The sequence below is a fragment of the Rhinolophus sinicus genome, linkage group LG02 (genome assembly GCF_036562045.2).
Source record: "Rhinolophus sinicus isolate RSC01 linkage group LG02, ASM3656204v1, whole genome shotgun sequence".
Classification (NCBI taxonomy): domain Eukaryota; kingdom Metazoa; phylum Chordata; class Mammalia; order Chiroptera; family Rhinolophidae; genus Rhinolophus; species Rhinolophus sinicus.
In genome coordinates, this window is record NC_133752.1 from 155,674,421 (window position 1) to 155,697,120 (window position 22,700).

Below are 22,700 nucleotides of genomic sequence, written 5' to 3' on the forward strand. Positions count from 1 at the left end.
TGTTAACATACACAAGTTACCATCACATTGTTGAGATGTTTGATGGAATTCTGATTCTTGAGCTCTTGTATGTGGCCTAATTTTCTTTCCTGAAACTGTTATCTTTTTTTTCCTGGAGTCCTTTTTTTTGCTTCATTCTGCCGGGTAATTCTTGGAATTCTGAAATTTCATGATGATGCATTTTGGTGTGGGCCTTTTTCCTTTTGGTGTGCTGGATACTTAACAAATATTTTGAATTGGACATTTGGTCCTTCATTTCTTGAAAGAAGTTGTCTTGAATACTTTCTTTGTACCTCTTATCTCTCTTTTTGGAACACTTATTTTTCAGCTATTGTATGGCCTGGAATAGTTCTCTAATAATTTTGTTATTTCTCTCCTTTTTTTTTTTTTTTGTAAGTCTAACTCATCTTCCACACTTCTATTCAGTTTTTCATCTGTTTTCATATTTTCAGTTTCCAAGAATAGTGTTTGCTATCTAAATGTTCCTTTTAATAACATCTTGTTCTTGTTTCAAAGATGCACTCTTTTATCTCCCTAAGGACATTAGTAATTTTACATGATCTCAGAGTTTCTTTTTATTCTTTGCTGTGATCTGTCTTTCATGTTAAATCCAATCTTTCTAACGTCTGGTGATCTTTGACTATCATATTTAATATTGAGGTACCTAAAAGTTGAGTGGAAGCTCTGTGCGTGGTGGGATTTATCACCTGATGGACTTTGCTACAGGGTAATCTGTGCTGTTTTATTGGGAACTCCTGATTTTCTCAGTATCTATAGGTCCTTTTCCTTGGGCTGGTCAGACTTCTCAGAAAGGCACTCTCATGTATATAGTTGGAGCCTGACTGCAGTATTGTAGGAAATAAGTGGGAGAAGGGAAGGGGGGGACTGTTGCTTTTCACTTAATTCATCCTCCCTCCCTGTTTTTTTGGTTAAGTTCCCCTTGCCCTCAGTTGAGCCTGATGTACCCAAATTCGGAGTCTTTAGATCCTATTTGTTCAAACTCTCTAGCCTGTTAAACTCCAGGCTTCTGCCATAGTGGAAGAAAGGCAAGGGGTCGGTCGAGGCTGTGTTTGTGTGTGTGGGGATGGGGGCGGGCAAGGGGAGGGCGGTGAGTTCTGACAGCTTCAGCTAATTCAAATTTGTGGAGTCTACCAGTTCCTCTAATTTTGGTTGCACCTTATTCTCTAATTCCTGATATTTCTCCAGGATTCTTTGATGCTGGTAGTTGTTTCTGGGCTTTCATTGCCTGCTTACATTTCAGGGGGAAAAAAAAAAAAAAAAAGAACTTATTTATTTGCTTTCTAGCTTTCAAATTTTTTGCTGTTTTCATTCTTTTTTTGGGGGGTGGGGGTCCTTTGTGTGAGTTTATGTCCTTCCTGTTTTACTATCATTGTAGTGGAAGCAAAGGTAAATATGTGAGTTCAATTCACTGTTTAATTCAGCAGTGCATCTTGCTTTACTTCACACATGAGTTTATTCAAGGAGCTAAGTCTTTTCTAATATTGAGCATGAAGTGTGATGCTTTTTGCTTTATATTTATTATCTCATGAAATCTTCATGACAGTTTTAGGAGTTAGATAGTAGTGTCCCCACTTTATATATGAGGAAACAGAGAGACGGTATGTTATTTGCCTAAGGCAAAGCAACTCATAAGTGGCAAGGCAGACTTCCATGCTCTTATTCTTAACCTCAGAACAACAAATATGCATCCTTTTGCTTTTTTTGTTGTTATTCTTCCCCTTTCTATTACTACATTGTCTTTTTGGGGAAAATGTAGTTAACTACTAAATGAATCATTTAATTTTCATTTCTAAAGTGACTCTCTTTTTTTTAATATTAATATTATTTCAAGTTATTTGAGATGGGCAATTTATTAGGATGTTATAATGTGCTTTTTACTACCCTCATGTTCTAGGAGGCCAATTTATCTCATACTTTTCCTTTTGTTAGCTTAGCACCATATCCACAGTTCTGTAATTATGTACTGTACACTACAGATTAATTTGATAAAATTTTATTTTTAAAGAATTGTCAAGTCTGCTGACAATTAGCTAACTTTTTATACCAAAATATCTATAAAATTAATTTGTAATATTTACATTAATTATTCCAAATATGTGCCCACTCTGTCTACAGAAAAATCAACCTACCCTACAAAAGCAAGCAAACAAAAAAACCCTGATAACCACTTTCCCACCCAAGACTGCCCAGATATAGACACAATTTGTATATGTTCACAAATATCTTTGATCTTTACTTAGAATGGTTTTAGAAGACATTAAAATTTTGATTATGAAGTCTTTAATTGACTCATTTGCCTAGCGTGTCAGTCTCTCCTTTTGTAAAATTAAGATTTATATATCTATTTTGCCAGGGTGAGAAAAGAATCAAGAAATGTGAAGGCGATCAAAATTTATAATCATTGTATTATAAAAAATATATCCTATTTCAGAGATGCCTTAATTGTCCCAGGGAATAAATTGAGTACCTCTGGCTACACATATTGAAGAGGAGGTTCTCATACTGATGCCAACCAGTCCCATTAATTCCTACTAGGGCTCCTCTTTCACAGGTGATTAAGAATGGATTATTGCTCAGTTGTTGTCCTGTAAATAGATATTTTTTCTTTCATCATTTAAACTTACGTACTTAACCCATGGTCATTATTAAAAGAAATTAGGAAACAAACAAATAAGGAAAAAAAAAAAACCCTTATAAGCCTACCACTCCAAGATATCCAGGGTTTCAATTTGGAATGTATCTTTTCAGATATTTTTCTACACACATACATGCATTGCGTCAGGGTTCAGTCAGGGAAGCAAAGCCGCCATGAGTGATACAGAGTAATGGCTTGTTTATAGGAGTTAGACCTTATCCAGTTGGGTGGGGTGGAGCTGGAGAAGTGAAAGTCCGGAAGAGGGTGTTGGAGGATCAAGAAAGAGCCATTAACCAGGTCTGAAGTGCTGGCGTGGGTGGACAAGTTGGAGCTTGCAGGGACATCCCAGAAGCCACACCATGTCCCACTACCAAGTGAGGTCTCTGGGAAGCTGCTGCCTTGTGTAGCTGCCTCCTCTGGGGGTGGGGACTCAGGGAGGGGACTGCTATGGCAACAGCAGAAGAATTGGATGGGGGGTGGGGGAAGAGGCCTGAGGACAGATTGGAACCCACCAGAGAAGTCTGTCTGGCAGTGTATCTGACTGAAAATTCCTTCAGAGTTTGGCTACCAACTCTGATCTAGAGCCAGACAGGGAAGGGGCTTCTGGGAAACACAGTTCCCAGGTTAACAAACTTGACAATAGCGTGTGTGTGTACATATGTGAGTGTGTGTGTATGTATGTGAGTATATGTGTGTATATGTTTAATATATGTGCACATATATGTATATATGTGTATATGTATGTGTGTCTACATATATATGAATTTATACAAGGTGTTCTGTAATCTTTTCTCACTTAAAACGTGAACATTATCAGTGTTTATATAGATCTTTAACATGATTGCAATGGCTTAGTATCCCATCATTTATAGGGTTTATTTGATCTGTGTTAATCTCACTTGCTTAACATTGAAGGTTTAGGCTGGGGTGCTTCTGAAACAGTGAGTTAGGTGAAGGCGCCAGGACAGCTCAGAGCAGAGTAGTAGTTGTTATAATCTTACATTATTCCAGGACTTTTAGTAAATTCTCATTAAAATTGACATTTTTCTCTGATGTATTTTAAGAGGGAAGACTGCTCCTCTGAGGAAGGAGTGATGACATGATCTTACAAATGTCATTGTCATCAAACACAGTGACACATGGACACGAGTTGGCCAAAGCAGAAGAGACCAAAGACCCTGCTCCTGGGGGGTCCATGAGGTGGGCCCCTGGGTTCTCAGATATAGCTGGAGGACACTTAGGAAGGATTAGTCCCAAACCCTAAGGCCAGGTGAGAGAGGGTTGGTTGACTGTGCCTGGCAATTCAGGTTATCACTGGGACATCACAATATATTTTAATTAACAGTATTCAGTTACATTTTGGCTTTGGATTATGAGCAATTAGAATTCATGGCCATGCTTTAGCCATCTTTGTATATCTAGTGTCTAGAATATTGAACTAAATTGTGATAACACTAACATTAGATGAAGTACTAGGGCTGGGAGAGCAGGAGAAATGATGAAGGCCAAGAGCCTGGCCAGCAGGAGTGCTAGCCCCCTTTTTGGAAGGAGCAGTAGAGTTAGGCCCCTTTGAAACAGTGCACCCATGAAGGTACAATATCAGCAGAACATACATCCACCCATATGCAGAAAGGAAAGGAATTCAGGTGTGTGGAAGCAGGAAAAGTACAAATCTTGTATATTTAAAATTCAAATTTATCCAGAAATTATAACTGAAGTTGGCTTTTCCAGTGGTGGTTTAGTAAGAACCTTTGAAAGAATGGGGGAGGGTACTGATAGCACATTCAAGTTGGGTGACCAAGGAGAGGTTACTGAAGAAACAGTTTACAAATGTGTGGTCAAGGTTCAAGGAAAACAACACCAGATAGTGGAATATCCAGGGTTATATGGTGGAAACTATAACAGTGGGAATTATTGCCACTTCTAAGCCTGAAGGGGCAGAAGAGGGAGGTAGAGGTTGCCAAAACTTAGCATCTCCCACTGGTCAAATCCAGTGGAAGACCAGAGGGCACAGAGCCCATTGATGGAGTCCTTAGAAGTCAGCTTCCCAGAGATCAAACCTGCGCAAAGAAGGTTGTGGAGGGGCAAGTGGGAGATACCCACCCAGTATAAAGTATCATTTGGCAGAGGTATTTTGGAGAAGGTAAGCCCTGAGCTAGCTGTTATATGTGGTTATATCTGTTATCATGAATGTTAGGCAACTTTTTGTTTGAATAAATTTCAAACTAGAAAAGTTTCAACAATAGTTCAAGGAACTCTTCTATATCCTATATACCCTTCACTCTTTTGCATTTTGCCTCATTTGCTTTATTCTCTTCCCTGCCCCTCCTCTTAACGTAGCAGACTTGGCCCTAGACTCTAGAGCTTGGTGAATCCAAAAACCTGTGTTCTTAATCACCATGTTAAGAGATCCATAGTCAAAAATGGAAAGTGCTGTTTTAGACAAATTACATTGATTTCTTCATTGTAAGACTTGTCAGAGGTTTTATTATGCAAATGAACATTGAACGTTTTCAGGAGGGGAAAAGAGTACACAGCATTTCCTAAATTTGTATACTCAGAAGCCTTTTCCTGCACTTCATATTTCAGAATACTTTTCTGTGCAGTGCTGTTTATAAACATTGGGCTGGAAGGTGGAGTACATGTGACACAAAGAGGGTGGAAGTACAGAGGCTGAAGATGGTTTACAGGAGAATGGCGAAAGAAGTCCATTTTTACAAATGCTCTCTGGCCTGGATGCTCTAAACAGCCATCTTTGCATTGTCTCCTCTGTCTCTTGTGCTTTACTACAGCTGTCTACACCCCTGCTACTGCTCCTATGGCAGCTGACAGCCTTCAGGAAAAATTTAAACCTGTGTTTAAAGGGCTGACTGAGAATCAATGTAAAAGAAATTTTGGGAGAAGGAAGAGCTATGCCAACCAATATGAATGCTAAGGAGAAATAGATAGCATTGAGTTGGTGAGGAAAAGAATGGGGATGTGTGTGACAAAGCTAAGAGAGGTACAGATGGGCAGGGAGTGGACGATGACAAAGCTGATGACTCTAATTCCCAGAAGCAGAAAACTGGTGGGGAATGATCAGGTAGCATTGAAAGGAAATGAAACTGGCATCTTAAAAGGGCATAAATTCCAGAGGCTGGGGAGAAGGAAGGAATGGGGAGTCGTTCTTTAAAAGGGAGAATTTCTGTTTTAGAAGGTGAAGAGTTCTGGAGATTGTTACAGAATAACTCAACACTACTGAACTGTACACTTAGAAATGGTTAAGATGTTAAATTTTATATGTGTTTTACCACATACACAATACAGGCCGTAGTGATTGGCTTTCAGCTTCCTATCCAGAATCCAGTTTGAGTAGAGGGCCCCCCTGCCTTAGTGTTAGATACCCTGTTAGATACCATGATGCTTCTAGGTAAAATGCCGTAAAAGTAGCTTAGGTGAAAATTGCCACCAGTAGGGAAAAGACGAACTCCAAGGACAAGCTTTGATCTCAAAAATTACTTTTAAAGGGAAAGTTTTGTTTGTGTTTTAATTTATATTGTACTAGTTTAGAATTTCATTTTTAATTAAATTTTAAGAGGGCAGTTGATAAGCAAAATGTCTTTGGAGTATTCTCAATTCTATTCAGATATTACCTGTGTTGTAACCATGTTTATTATAATTTCAACGAAAAGTAAAATCTTGTTTTATATAAGGAAAAGAGCCAACAGAAAATAATAACATTCAGAGCGTTTTGATAGCCGTTTTGCTTCCAAGTTCAAACATCTATAATTTGTCCTTCTTTGTTCACCTCCTACTTCCACCACCAACTCTCACTGCCCCAATGCAGTTTATACACAGGCTCACAGACACAATTGTAATTGCAAAGTTATGGAGCTAAATATACATTTTGGCAGACGGCCCCATGCATGTTAGATTAGTATGAGGAGTGACTAAATTAATGGCAATATCAGGATAACAGAAAAATTCCAGTCAGCGTTCTGTTAAAAAAAAAAAAAAATTCATTGTGTTACACAAATGAGGACCAGAGAGTCTGCATTTTGCATCTTTGAATAACATATGGAAATTTCTGCTTTATAAATCATATTATATAGCAGCATCATACTTGTTTTTATGCTTAGTAATTATTGAATAACAGAAGACCCATTGTGTAGTGAAGACCACACAAATACAGCCAAGATTTTAGAAAGAGCTTCCTGCATCGCAGGGCAGCAGATGGAGCCAGGTAGCAGAAACAATGGGAATCTTTTAATGTCTGAATCGGTATGATACCACTGAGGTATATTTGTAACTTCACGTTGCTCTTCCTGTGGCCAGACGAAAAATATAATAATAGGACACCAATTGTATGTTCCAGGTTCAAGGGGGAAGATCCCACAATATAATAAAATGAGAGGTAAATCATATGTTTTGGAATTAGTAATAAAGGAGGCAGATGCTCTGACAATAATGCTGATATATCCAGGGAGGCATCAAGGCTCTTGCAGGATGATTCTTCCTTAGATCAGCACTGCCTAATTACGAATAATTGAATTATGGGCACTGCTTGTGAGGCTCAGATCATTTGTCTTGTTGAAAGTAACTCCAAAACACACCCACACTTAAATTAATTCACTGGGAGTTATTGAAAGAGAAGTAAAATGGTTCAGCAGGCTCCTCAGAAGGGCTGGACAAGGGGGGCTGAAAGCTGTACAGTCAGTTGTATGCTATAGCCGAGCTACGCTGTGGAATATGTATTGAGCAGGTCAGTTGACTCCTGTGCCTCAGTTTCTTTGTGGTGAAGCCGGAAAACACATGCAGCTCAGACCTACACAGACTTCTGCTTATCTCAGCAAACCATAGTGAACATCAATGTCAAATTTACTGGCCTCAAACTCCACTTTGATCGCGTAGAAGCAAAAAGTGACACTTGTCCTTGCTTCCCATATGATTAAGGATTTCACATATGACATACAAAACGTGTAACTCTCACATAAACTGAAAATAACAAGGTCATCTTACTGTGGTTGAGTTTGGTCTCTACCATAGGAAAACCTTCACTATTTCCTGTAAACCATTTTATACCTCATTATTTGCATGTCGCTGTCTGCGGGTACATGGTGATGTTTTTGAAGATGGTAGTCGTGTGAGAAAGCTACTGTTTTTCCTTCACGGACAGACTAATACAAACTAGGTAACCTGAGTGATTTTGCAGCTTTCAAGTCTGACTCTCCTGCCCTCTCGGAAAATAAATATTTTCTTTCTTTTTCTAAATATTTCTTTCTATGTCTTCCTTTGACCATCATCTCAAAAGCCTTTGTGCAAAACCTCTAATGGCTTCTTATTATTTACCAAATCAAATGCAAATTCCTTTGGATCTTATGTCCTAACTTCTGAAATCTGAACTCTTTCTCCAAACTTATGTTTCATTGCTCCCTCTCATGAATCCTATAGAGCCAGGTAGACCATGATGCTTGGATTTTAACCTTTGCTCATGCTACCACTTCCTCCTGCAAAATCCAGCCCCACGTGTCTTTATCAATGCAAATTATATTCATCTCTCCAGGCACCACTGAGGTCCTATGTTGTCCATAGACCTCACTGGCTATCTCACTTTTCCTTCTCTCAACTCATAGTCTGTGCCATTCAACCAGCCTTTAATCACCTGTCACTTTGTGAAGTATTTTGCATTGACGTTTTATGCCCTCATACCCCATCTCTCTAGATAGACTGTAAGCTTCAATCCACAAGTGAAAATGGCTTTTCTAATGCCAGTCTACTATTCAACTGAAGGACTGCTTTATACATAATTGTAACTGCATTATGGAGATGCAGAATAAATTGAGTATAAACCACTTTTAATAATTCTATGCCAAATCCCAGCTTTCAACTTCCTAACATCTTGAGAGTTCTTATAACTTTCTGGTCACTTTCTGTCATTAAAAGTCTAGCCCAGTTAAAAACTTTAATTTCATATCTGATTCAAAACTCTCCCCCAGTGCAGGTCAGACTTGTTGCCCTTCTTCTATCTAGAGCTTGGGAAAAGAATGAAGGGGAGGGACAAACTCTCCTCTGGGTGATTGCAATCTTCTCTTTGTGGCTTTTCTGGTAATGCTGATGGCAGAGGCCTGTCTAGGAGTGTGAATGTCGGCTTTCTGACAGGACTCCCTGTCCAAAGTTCCCTCAGGTGGGATCTCTGGTTCCAGATCAGGCTCTGCACTTTTCCTCGTCTTGCTACTGGACCACTTTCCTGGCACGTGGCTCCCTTGGTTGCTGTTCTGGTCCAATGACTTTAGCCCAGGTACTTTCTGGGACCCCACCAGAAGCACAGAACAGAGAAGTCATGCTATTTATACCACGTAGCACAAGTGCTGACTCCACTCAGTCCTGCTGCGTCTTCCTTTTTCTCATGCCTCTGCTCAGGCCAGCCTGGGAGCAGATATGCAAGACTACTTTCTAAGCAGCTGTTAAGTGGAGAACAAAGTGGTAGTACCCCAACCGTGTTTCCCCCAAAAGAAGACCTAGCTGGACCATCCGCTCTAATGCGTTTTTTGGAGCAAAAATTAATATAAGACCTGGTATTGTATTATATTATATTATATTATATTATATTATATTATATTATATTATATTATATTATATATTATGTCATATCATATATTATACCTGGTCTTATATTAAAATAAGACTGGGTCTTCTATTAATTTTTGCTCCAAAATACCCATTAGAGGTGAAGGTCCAGCTAGGTCTTATTTTCGGGAAAACATGTATTTATACACACTCACATTTTGTATAGCTGGTTCTTTTGGGCAATCCCAACCAACCCTTGACTTACATATACATCGAATAACAAGATACCAATTTTGTGAAGCTTATTTCCTAAGAGAGACTGTAAAAGTTATCCTTGATCAAAACTGTAAAATGGTGCTCGCTTCAGCAGCAACATGTACTAAAATTGGAACAATACAGAGAAGATTAGCATGGCCCCTGCACAAGGATGACATGCAAATTCGTGAAGCGTTCCATATTTAAAAAAAACAACAACTGTAAAATGAATAGGTGTTTCGTTTATAACCAAGATATGCCTAACGAAAGCCTAAGATCACCTCAGTTATTCTATTACATTACAAGCACAGGATTCTTCATTTCCCTGAGGAAGAGACTGTTCCCATCGGTTTATTTTCAGTCCTGAATACTTCCAAAATTTGTGATGTATAAATTTCATTCTGTTAGAGACAGTTTGGGACAGCTGCCTAAATTTCAGAGATCCTCCAAATGATTCTATTATATTTTATAGTTACCTATTCCCCCATAATTATTTTCAGTTTAATTTTTATTTCCAATTAATTTTTTTTGTGTGTGTTCTACCCCATCATCAGTGTAATCTCTTCTCAATTTTTACTTTTGGGTCACTATATCCTTCTTTTATGCATTCTAATTTTGTGTTCTCTATCTGATATTCCCAATTGCCGAAGTCCTTAAGACCTTAATTTCTTATTTCTGCTGACTTTTGGTCATGGTGTTTTTTTTTTCTGGTGTTTTGTAAATTTGAATTTTGAGATCATGTTTGCCTGAACTTCATATGTTAATTTCTTGTTTTGTAGTTTCCAAAACCAGAGACTGAATTTTAATCCCAAATGCATCAGGGTAAACCTGTAGTTATGAATCTCAGGGGAGATTTTTTATTTTTAAACACCCTGAATCTGTGCCAAAACAGACAAATTTCTTCGTGTTCCCTCTTTGCTGGTGGGCAGCCTTTTCTAGCCTTCTTTTTCACTGAGGGTGAGCAATTTATGTGGGACTTCACCCTACCTTTATAAGTTCAAGGCCTTGTTTCCTGTCCCCAGGCAGCCATTAAAACTCAAGACTTTTGATGATGGAAACTGGAAATCACTTTGAGGCCAATTGCACTTCTGTGTCAGCCTACAACTGTGGGTTACAGCTTGCTTTTTAGTGTTGGCCCTTGGGAATTTCCCTTACTTTTTTTTTTTTTTTTTTTAAATGAATTCAGCTATGCATTAGAAAGGCTGACAGTTACATTTTATCGTTTTTCTAGGTATCTTATAAGAGAGTTTATGAAATTATCTAGTCTGCTATTCCTTTAAATTTCAAATCTTAACTACTTGCATTCCAGAATTTTCTCCTTATTTTGTCCTGAAACAATGTAATAATAAAACCTCCTGTTTATTGAATGCCTTTTATGTGCCAAGTACTTTATATCTGTGATCTCATTTTGTTGTCATCTTTGTTGTAACACTAATCACTCAATATAAATAGGACCCTACCTGTTATTCTCTGTCTGTACCCCTTGTGTGTACCCTGTATAGCGGTGTGATATTGAGATTTATAGTAAGAAATGCATATTTGGTCTTCATCCTGTTGAGCTCTTAAAACTCTTTGAATTTTCTAAGTGATGAGAGTGTTAAAACTGTCTTGTTATGTCCATGAGGTGACATTTGGACCCCACCTAAGGATGGGGGCTGGTTGCCAGGAGAACTTTCAGTCCCTCCCCCTGACCTTTGGGGAGGTGAGAGGGGCAAGAGATTGCATCACTAGCCAATGGCCAATGATTTTATCAACCATGCTTCATGTCTATGAAATGAAGCCTCCATAAAAAAACCCCAAAAGGATGGGGTTTGGAGAACTCCTTGACAGAGCATGGAAGCTATGAGCCCTTTCTCCATGCTTTTCCCTATGCCTCTCTTCCATATCTAGTAAGTAAAATGTTTCTCTGAGTTCTGTGAGCCACTCTAACAAATTAATTGAGCCCAATGAGGTAGTTGTTGTAACCTCCAATCCATAGCCAGTGACAGCACAGGTGACAACCCTGATTTGTGAAGGGGGAGGGACAGTCTGATAGGACTGAACTCTTAACCTATGGAATCTGACCTATGGAACTATCTCCAGGTGGATAGTGTCAGAATTGAGTTGAATTGTAGGACACCCAGCTGGTGTTGGAGAATTGCTTGGTTGTGTGTTAACGCCCTCTCCCCACATTGGAATTGGGTGCAAAAATCTTAATTGGTGATCAGAAGTGGGATCAGAATCAGAATATTAGATGTGATCACCATGATATGTAATTATTGTGTTTGTCTGCTTTCTTATTTTTTTATTCCACTATAATGTAAATTTATAAAAATAGGGACCCTGTCTATCTTGTTCTTAATTGAATTTCTAGTATCTATATGATTTCTTTCTAGTGAGCACTTAGGAAGTATTTGTTATATAGATGACTATAATCTATGCCATAGGTAATTTTGTACCTCTTTTCTTTTTTTGATTTTTAATTTTCCTTTATTGTTTTCTTTTTTTTTAACACTTTATTTATTTTGACATTCAATATTATTTTATGTTAAATTCAAGTGTGCAGTATAGTGGTTAGACATTTATATAACTTAAGAAGTGCTCCCTCTGACTAGTCTAGTACCCACTTGGCACTGTGCATAGTTATTACCATATTATTTACTATATTCTCTATGCTTTACTTTACATCCCCATGACTATGTTGTAACCATGAATTTGTACTTCTTAATCCCTTCACCTTTTTCACCCTGACTCCAAGCCCCCTTCCCATCTATCACCCCAATAGATCTAGTACTGATCTGACACCATACATAGTTATTACGATATTATTGCTTATATTCCTTATGCTATATCCTACATCCTCATGACTGTTGTGTAACAACTAATTTATACTTCTTAATCCCTTCCCTCTTTTCACTCATCCACAACCCCCCTCCCGTCTGGCAACCATCAAATTGTTGTCTGTATCTATGAGTTTGTTTCTGTTTTATTTATTTGTTTATTTTGTTCTTTAGATCCCACATATAAATGAAATCGTATTGTATCTGTCTTTCTCTGTCTGACATACTCCACTCAATACAATACCCTCCAGGTCCATCCATGCCACTGCAGATGGCAAGAACCAATTCCCATCCATAGCCAAGCAATATTCCATTGTATATATATACCACCTACTCTTTATCCATTTACCCATCGAGGGACACCCAAGTTTCCTCTATATCTTGGCCATTATAAACAATGCTGCAATGAACATATGGATGCACATGTCCCCTTGAAGTAGCATTTTGGGTTTCTTCAGTTAAATACCCAGAATTGGGATTACTGGGTCCTTCTTTGTCTCTTGTTATAGCCTTTGTTTTAAAACCTATTTTATCTGGTATAAGTATTGCTACCTCAGCTTTTGTTTTGTTTTCATTTTCATGAAATATCTTTTTCCCAATTTTTTAGTTTTAGTCTGTGTGTGCCTTTTGATCTGAAGTGAGTCTCTTGTAGGCAACATATGTAAGGGTCTTGTTTTCTTATCCATTCAGCCACTCTATTTTTGAGTGGAATATTTAATCCATTTACAGTTAAAGTAATTATTGATGGACATGTAGTTGTTGCCATTTTATTATTCATATTTTTGATCTTCTTTGTTTTCTTCTTCTTCTTAAAGAAGTTCCTCTAACATTTCTTGTAATGTTTGCTTGGTGGTAATGAACTCCTTCAGTTTCTTGTCTGGGAAGCTCTTTCTCTGTCCTTCAATTCTAAATGATGACTTTAAAGGGTAGAGTAATCTTGATTATATGTCCTTGCTTTTCATCACTTTGAGTATTTCCTGCCAATCCCTTCTGACCTGCAAGTTTCTGCTAAAAAAATCAGCTGACTATCTTATGGGAGCGCTCTTGTAGGTAACTAACTGCTTTTCTCTTGCTGCTTTTAAGATTCTCTGTTTGTCTTTAACCTTTGGCATTTTAATTATGATGTGACTTGGTGTTGGCCTCTTTGAGTTCATCTTGTTTGGGACACTGTGCATTTCCTGGGCTTGTATATCTATTTCCTTTGCCAGGCTAGGGAAGTTTTTTGTCATTATTTCTTCAAAGAGTTTTTCAATTGTTTGCTCTCTCTTTCTCCTTCTGGTACCCCTGTAATGCAAATTTTGGTGTGCTTGATGTTGTCCCAGAGGCCCCTTAAACTGTCTTCATTTTGTTTGCTGTTGTTTTTGGATGTTTTCTGCTACTTTACCTTCTAAATCACTGATTTGATCCTCTGCTTCATCTAATCTGTTGATTCCCTCTAATGTAGTCTTCATTTCAGTTATTGTATTCTTTATTTCTGACTGATTCATCTTTATGTTTCCTATCTCTTTGTTGAAGTTCTCTCTCAGATCATAGAGCACCCTAATAACCAGTATTTGGAACTCTGCATCTGGTTGATTGCTTGTCTCCATTTTGTTTAGTTCTTTCTCTGGAGCTTTGTTCTGTTCTTTTATTTGGGATTTATTTCTTTGTCTCCCCATTTTGGCTGCCTCCCTGTGTTTTGTTTGTTTCTGTTTGTTAGGTAGGGTTGCTATGCCTTCTGGTTTTAGTATAGTGGTTTTACACAGCATGTGTCCTATGGGACCCAGTGGTGCAGTCTCCCTGATCATCAGAGCTGGGTGCTCAATGTGTGTCCCTTGTATGGGTTATGTGTGCCCTCTTGTGGTAGTTGAGCCTTGGTTGCCGTTTGCACATCAGTGGGAGGGATTGACCCTCATGCTGATTGGTAGTGAGGACTGGCTGTGACTACAGTGGAGAGCTGTGGTGTATGGGCTGACCCTACAGAGCAGGGTTTGCTTTATCAGGGCTCTGGTGCCTGCTTAGTCTTCCCTGTGAGTGTGTCATCCTTGGAGGTGGCCAGATGATGCTCCAGTTTGGTCTGAAGCTGGCTACCAGGGGTGCCAGCCCTGGGGCCTCCTGGGAGGGAACCTGTTGCAGGCCAAGTTTAGCCACAGCCTATGCTCTGCCTGGGACCACCTGGTATGAGCAATCCACAGATGGTCACAGCTCTCTCTGAGCTTAGAGGTGCCTCGAGATGCCAATCTGTGAACCGAGGCCAGCTGTCTTAGGTTAACTAGTGCTGGTCTTAGGGCTGTTCAGCCAGAGGTATTGGATATGCCAAAGCCAGACACTGCTTGTTTGGGTTTTGTAAACCTTTGAGAGATTTTAGGAAAGTCCACAGCATGAGCTAAGACAGGTTGTATGGATAAGCCACTGGTAGTGCTTTGGGTGTGCCCGAAAGTTTGGTGGGGGCGGGGTCTTAGGGAACCAGGGCGGGGCAGACGTAAGATGATAGCCACTTTGATGGAGACTCAGATTGGCGTCTGCTTTGCATCTCCACGCTGAGAGGTGGGAGGGCTCAACAAAGAAACAATTACTTCCACCAGCTCCTTCCACCGGGAGAAAGCTGCCCCTCCAACCCTCGCTAGAAGCCAGATAATTCAGTGCTTCCCTTTGTGTCCCTGGAGCCTTTTGAGTTGCTGCCCCAGCGCTGGAGCTCAGAGTGAGTGAGTTCATCAGCATGTAAGTTTGTGCACAGTACCTTTAAAGAGGAGCAGCTGAGACTCCAGCAGCCCTCAATCTCACTTAGCTACCATCTCTGCTGGTTTTTACAACCAGAAATTATGGAGATTTCTTTCCCTAGCACTGGAACCTGGGCTGGGGAGCCTAGTATGGGCTGGGACCCTTCGCTCCTCTGGATGGGTGGGGAGGGGAGGGGGAAAAGGCAGGGAGGGGACCTCCACAGCCGACATATTCCTCCTGATTTTTAATGGTCACATGCAGCTGTGGTACCAGCCTTTTCCATGTCTCTGCTCCTCCTACCAGTCTCAAGGTGGCTTCTTCTGTATGTCCTTAGGTGTAGGGCTGGTTCAGCTAGACTTCAGGTGATTCTCAATAATGGTTGTTCTGTAGTTTAGTTATAATTGACACGGTCCTGAGAAGAGGTGAGCACAGCATTTACCACTCTTCCATCTTGACTGGAAGTAGGATATTGTACCCATTTTCAAATGAGGACCTGAGCCCAGGGAAGTGAAATGATATGTCTAAGTTTATGGAGGTAGTTAGTGATTGATATTCAATCAAGATCAAATACCAAAGTCCACCCTCCCTGTCATTTGGGAAGCTATTTCTTTCATTAGTTTCTAGGAAGCCAAGGTGAATAACTAAGTTATGAAAATGGTTTTATTAAATAATAAGTGAAATAAGTTCTTCACATCATTAATTTCAAATTACATTTAATTTTAATGCTGTTAGATGATTTCTATTGTATAGAATTAAGGAAATTTCATAGAGTCAGCATGACAGAGTAAAACTTCCAAGCCCTATTGATTATACTTTGTGCTGATTTTGTCTTATGTCTGAAAAGTAAATGTCATTTGTTTTGGAAAGTATATTTTAAGTTCTTACCCCATTCAACATAAATATTAAAATTTTTTGTGCTTTATTTCTTCCCTCCCATACTTTTCTAATTCCCCGATATAAAAGATAAGGTCAAAAATTGTTTTTACTGAGTCTATTATAAAAATCAGTTTTTTATATTTTTTGAAAATACCGTGAAAATCAGAAAGTTCAAAATGTCTTGTTCTTAAAAGTCTCTAAAGATTCTAAAAATAGATAAAAATTGCCTTGTTTTGACTAATCTATTACAGTTTTCTATTTGACTATATTTTTAAACTGGAGAATATTTTCTGCAAGAAAGGCTAAAATATCAAATTGATGATCAAAGTCAAGTGAATATTGCAAAGAATATCCATAATTTGGAGAAAATGTGCATCAAAGATGAGATTCTCACAATAGAAGAATAGATATTGAATGCTGAGTAAAAAGACCATTTTGTATCTTTTTAGGATAAATCTGTCTGTAAGAAATTTTAGGTCACCGCTGCTATGGTTCATTCTCAGATAGAAGCTGAAATAAAAGATTGTATGTGTTCTCTTAGTATAAAGACTTTGACTATAGTGCCTTTTTCAGTTTAGTGCTATGAAAAAAGTGACTCCCATTGTCTGAAAGAGTAGTTTTCTGTAGGGTCTGGAAAACATTCTTATACTTTTAATGGTAAATTTAAAAATTTTGTCCACAGGGTTCTATATTGTACAGCTGGAGGCAAAACCTGAGTCCATTTCTCAGAAAGCATGGCGCCTTGATTATTGGATGGGTTCCCATGGTGGTATGCACGGAGAATAGCTTTTCAATCTTTAAAGTCAGAGTGTGGGTTTGCTTATGTTAGGTTGTAAATCAATGCTGTTTTAAGTGCAACAATGGAATACAAAATATTTTGGTGATATAGCTTTTTTTTTTTTTATACACAAGGCATTGTAAAAGCTAGTATTTATGGGAAATAACCTTTCAAAAATAAGACAGTTTTGTGTGAAAGTATAATATTAATATGCCTTATTAATTTCCGTATACCCCTGAATGTAGAGCATGATATCATTGTGAGTACCTAGAAGTCAGGGACAGTTGTGAGTACTTACAAGGTCAGACAGTTAAGATCGTGAACTCATCCTAGAAAAAGTGCTACATACCTCATTGCTGAATATCACTACAGTCACCTTTGAAGTATTCCCCTTGGGAAGCTATGCTCCGATGCCAACACCTAGTACACCCTTCAAAGCAATTTTGGAACTCTTTTTCTGGAATGGCCATCAGAGCTATTGTCTTATTACCCTTGGTGTCCTGAATATCATCAAAATGTCTTCCTTTCCATATTTCCTTTATCTTCGGGTAAAGAAAGAAGTCATTGGGGCCAGATCAGGGGAGTAGTGAGGGTGTTCAAATACGGTTATTTGTTACGTGGCTAAAAACTCCCTCACAGACAGTGCTGTGTGAGCTGGTGCATTGTTGTGATGCAAAAGCCATGAATTGTTGGCAAAAAGTTCAGGTTGTCTAACTTTTTCATGCAGCCTTTTCAGCACTTCCAAATAGTAAACTTGGTTACCTGTTTGTCCAGTTGGTAAAATTCATAATGAATAATCCCCCTGATATCAAAAAAGGTAGCAACATCATTGCAACAAGTTCACGAACCTAATTGTCACTCCTCATATTCAGTTTTTACCCTCCCACTCCTACCACACCTAGTCAGTGCTGTATGAAGTTCTTCGGAGGCATCCATCAAATGATCACAGACAAGCCTCCGTTTGAACATGTTTCAACACTAATTCCCCACCACACCAATCAACCCATTTCAGTTTTGACAGCTTACGCAGAGCCTTTTTCTTATCCTGAATGAATGTACACTCTCCTCTAACTTACTCATGCCTCACAGAGCAAGTCTGATCCTTCTGCCATGTCAAAGCCCTTCTGGCATTTGAAGGCAAATAAAATAACACCTAGTTTGTGGCAAGCACCACACAAGAAAGTCAGATTCTGACTTCTCCCTTTCAGAACTTGGATTTTGAAGAAGTTTGTTTTATGGGTTACCTCTTCATTCATTTGAGTCATATTAATATTGTAGTCAACTAAAATCCCTCTGATTAATTCGCATGCTCTTAAACATCTCCACGCCATCCTTGAGTAGATAGCTTTTGAAATTTGCGTTAATCCCTATTAAATTTCTTGTATTTAGCCTATCAGTTTGGCTTAGCAGAATCTTTTTTTTTTTTTTTTAATCTGCTAACTTTCTTATTCTTTAAGGCTTGACTGACTTTTCCAGGACTTTTATTACTGGGTGAGATAGCCCACCTCTGAGCTGCACTCTGAATTTATGTCAATCCTAGTGCTTATTAACCACATTATAATGATCTATAGTCTTGACTTCTTCACTAACTTGTAAGATCCTTGAACACAGCAATATATATTTTTTCACCATTTTGTCTTCAGTGCCTAGTATAAAGCATGGCATATAGTAAGTTTTTACTATTTATTTCTTGAATAAATAATTAAATGAGTCAATTGGCTTCACCAAAGTAATAAGCATATGTACAGGACCAAGAGAATTGCCCTGTGATGTGACCTATGAAACCCGGCTCCCTCAATCCATAATCCGTTTTTCAGGCTAGGGTCATTTAACCAGTTATGGACAAACTATGCTGAGTCACTTCTAGTCCACATCTCTTATCCTTTCATGTCAACAAGGGCATCATGAAATATCATGAAACCCTGTCAAGCGCCATCCTGAAATTCAGAAATATGATGCATATGGCCTCCATTTGAACTATCAGTCCCGGAAATGATACATTTGTGTTGATCTTGAACTGTAATGGTATTTAATTCTTACATCCAGTTTTATATTTACCCTGTATTATTTACAGAATGCTGTATCTTATCTCAGGTTTCTGTAGATTGCATTTTCAAAGCATCTTTAGTAAATTTAGAATGCTTGATTTTTTAAAAAAATATTAAACACATCTGAGCCATCACTGTTCCTTGTTTATTAACTCCACCTTACAACCCAATTCTTAGAGTAAAACTTAAGTTTCATCTATAGTTTAAGGTAGTCTAGAAAAGGGAGTTAAATTTAAGTACATGTATGACAGGCAGTGCCCCTGCAATTGTTGCCTGTTCCTTACCAAAATACTGCAAAGGAGATTTTATTAACCCTGCTTTATGTAAGGGGAAAGTAAATTGTGAAGCAAGGAAAGGCCAGAGTTGGGATTGAAATTCAGTTAGGCTTGGGTCTAAGGCAGAGAATCCTTGCGAGAATCTGATAAAAGCCACAGTCCCCTTCCCAGTAAATGCACATCAGCCACAAATCATTTTGGGGTTCTTTGTTATGAACCACAGAAGCACATCTGGTTTTCAAATAGAAGAAGAGGCTTTAGGTTTTTAAGACATTAGTAGCTGATAGGATCACTGGGTCAGCTGTAGAACCAGGAATGACATTAGTCAGGTGCTGTTGAAAGCGCTGCTGCCACCACATCAACCTCACAAACTTGGATCTGCAGCAACAATCACCAATACCTGATGACATCACAATTTGAACTCAAGCAGCCACCATTAGCACCATGTTGACACCACATGACACTACCATGTTGAAACGGGGCCTGCTTCACAGGCCAGTAACCTGCACCGCTCCATAGGGCCCTGTGTTCAGAAGGGCCCACACTTGGTTTAATGCCCTGTTGTCACCATCTTGAAATTCTAAATAACTTTTGAACAAGGGGATCCACATTTTCATTTTGCACTGGGCCCTTCAAATGATATAACCAGCCCTGATTGCACACTTGGTCCTATAGCAACCACCACCAACCCTACATGGGCACCACTAACACGGACCTGGAACAACCACCACTGTCACCACCACACTGACACCACAGACATGTTCTGCTGCAACTGGGATTACCGTCGCATCAAAACCACAGACATAATCCTGCAGCAATGCCACTCCATCCCTAACAGGGAGAAAGAAAATCCATGCAACACAAATTTTTATGTGAATTTTAGGGGATTCCTGGATTTCCAAAGACCTTTGTGGTCCTGGGTTAAGACTGCTGATCTAAAGCCTATTTCACACCATGGCACTACCTCTAGGACCAAGGAAGAAAGACTTTCTTCATGTCCTGACGAGGAATACTGTGAAGTTTTGACCTTGATTTGAATGACTATAAACTTAGAAAATAATGTAAGTGTTTATTGTAGTAGAACGTGTACTGTCTGAGGAATGGTGACATACTGAAAGATATTTAGTGAGTAGAAGCTTGGAGCTAGAGAATGGTTGGGAGTAGATTTGGAATCATCAACATAGAGGCAGGTATTGAATTAGTTCATCAAATATACAGAGGGTGCTCAAAATATGTATACACATTTTAAGAAAAGAAAACTATTAAAATTATGATACTCAATATATACCAATAAGAAAAAAATGAATACAAGTGACGTTTGACTTCTGCAATTACAAGAGGTGCTCAGAGTGGTTACCATCAGTGTCCAGACACTTCTGATTACAGTGAATTACTGCTTGGGCAACGTTGACCAAAGTGTCCACTTATATACATTTTTTTGCCCCCACCCCCATATATTGAGTACCTACGTGTGCTGGATAGTCTGATAGACATGGGGATAAAATGATGAGCATTAGAACCAAGTAGACCAAATAGAGAAGATAGCCTGATACTAATGATTAAAAGGATATGCTTATACATGTAAATACAACTTTCTAGTTTTCTAGGAATTGAATAATAATTCTGTCATTGACAATTGAAATCTGTTAACTGAAATCCAAAAAGAGCAGTGTCATTTAAAATTTTTGTGGGATTTTTAAAAATATGGCATTTAAATTTATACATGAACTGAAAAATGAAGTAAGTCCTGACATAATTTGACAGGCACAATCACTTATCCTGTAAAGCAAACAGTAACTAATAGAATACTCGAATAGTGCCTTAGTGCAGGTGTTGCTAATTAGCTATCAGATTAGACTGAATCATATTCTCTTTTCTTACCTATGCATAATGTTTGTGCAAAATGCAAATGTGAGCTGTAAACTGAAATGTGTCAGTGCCAACCATGGCTCATAAATTTACCTTGAAACAATGAGAACTTTGAATTGGGTGGTTATCATAGCTTAATTATAGGTTAGATTAGATTTCTGTAGGTCAATTCAATTTCTGGTTCTCCTGATGGTCAAGGTTTGCCCTCAAACAAGAAGTTAGGGTGGTTTGGGCTCTGGCTAAGTGACTGGATAAGAAGACAGAATAAGTCATTCCTTATTTGCTTTTCTTACCCATTTCTAGTAGTTGGAGTGCTCTGAGAGAAATGACAGCAATTACTAGTATAATTAGGGATCATTCCTTTGTTTATTCAGCAAATATGTAGTGAATGCCTTCCATGTTCTTGCACTCAGCATGTAGTAGGAATGACGTAAGTATTTGTTGAGTGAAATATAATCACTTGCGAGTTAAGAAGCTTTCCATAAATGATTTGCAAACTTTGAATTCACTTGTAGTGAGGAAATTATTTCTATTTGTGTGATGGAAGTGTGGAAGAGACAGTCATAAAACACTCATCAAATAGTTCATTGTATTCTCCTACATTTTTCAGCTTCTTTGCAGTTGGGAGGGAGCAAATACAAACTCTTGCTAATGAGCTATGAGTCCACTTCTGGGCTGAAACTGGAAAACGCCATAATCAAGGAGGGAGGCTATAGCTTCTGGAAGATGCACTCAGGTGGCGGTGGAACTGTGCAGAGCAGAAGCTCCTGCTGACTCCTGTAGGACATGCCACGTGACTAAGAAATAAACTCTTGTTGTGTTAAGAGAATTCAAGAGTTTTTTCTTACTTTAGTACAGACCATATACCCTAGTGTTTCTTGGTTAATCCAAGATCTATTGTGCACTTTCTATTTTAGAGGATTTTTGTTGTTGACACATTGTCTAATTTAACAAAAGACTGTAGTGAATTGAACGATCCTTGCTAACAGGTAGCATAGATAAATTAGAGATTCCCAAACCATGGAACATCAAGAAGCCTTTCAAAACAATGTGCTAATATGGAATTATCTCTAAGACACGTTGTTATGATAACAAAGAATGTGCAGAACAGGGTTAATAGCTTCAATTAGTATAAAAAAGAGAAGATCTATTTATCTATCTAAATATGTATGAGCATGCAAACAAATATATGTGGACTTTTTTGTGTGGTAAAATATATGTAATACAGAATTTAACTGTTTTGAACTGTGCTGTTCAGTGGCATTAAGTAGATTCACATTATTGGGCAACCATCACCATTATTCATCTCCAGAAAATTTTCACCTTCTCAAATGGAAACCATATCCATTAAAAAATAACCACATTTCCTTTTTGCTCTAGCTCCTGACAACCACCATTCCTCTTTCTGTCTCTGTGAGTGTGACTACTCTAGGTTCCTCATGTACGTGGACTCATGCAGTATTTGTTCTTTGGAGACTGGCTTATTTCACTTAGCATAATGTCTTCAAGGTTCATTCATGTTGTACGTGTGTCAGACTATCCCTTTTGTTTAAAGGCTGAATCGTATTTCCATTGTATGTATATGTGACGTTTTGCTTATCCATTCACCTGTCAGGTTGCTTTCTCCTTTGGCTATTGTGAATAATGCTGCTATGAACATGGGTGTATAAATATTTATTCAAGACTCTGCTTTCAGTTCTTTTGGCTATATACCCAGAAGTAGAACTGTTGGATTCTATGGTAACTCTATGTTTAATATTTTGAAGAACCATTATACTATTTTCCAGAATAGCTGTACCATTTTACATTCCCACCAATGCACAAGGGTTCCAATTTTTCCACATCCTCACCAATCCTTGTCATTTTGTTTTTTGATGC

At 38.5% G+C, this 22,700-nt stretch overlaps 1 non-coding gene across 1 annotated transcript; it reads left to right on the forward strand.

The window, feature by feature from the left end:
- Positions 1-9,556: 9,556 nt before the first annotated feature.
- On the forward strand, positions 9,557-9,664 carry LOC141570344 (U6 spliceosomal RNA). The gene has a single exon (XR_012494338.1). It is a non-coding gene; the product is annotated as a U6 spliceosomal RNA (small nuclear RNA).
- The last annotated feature ends 13,036 nt before the right edge of the window (positions 9,665-22,700 follow it).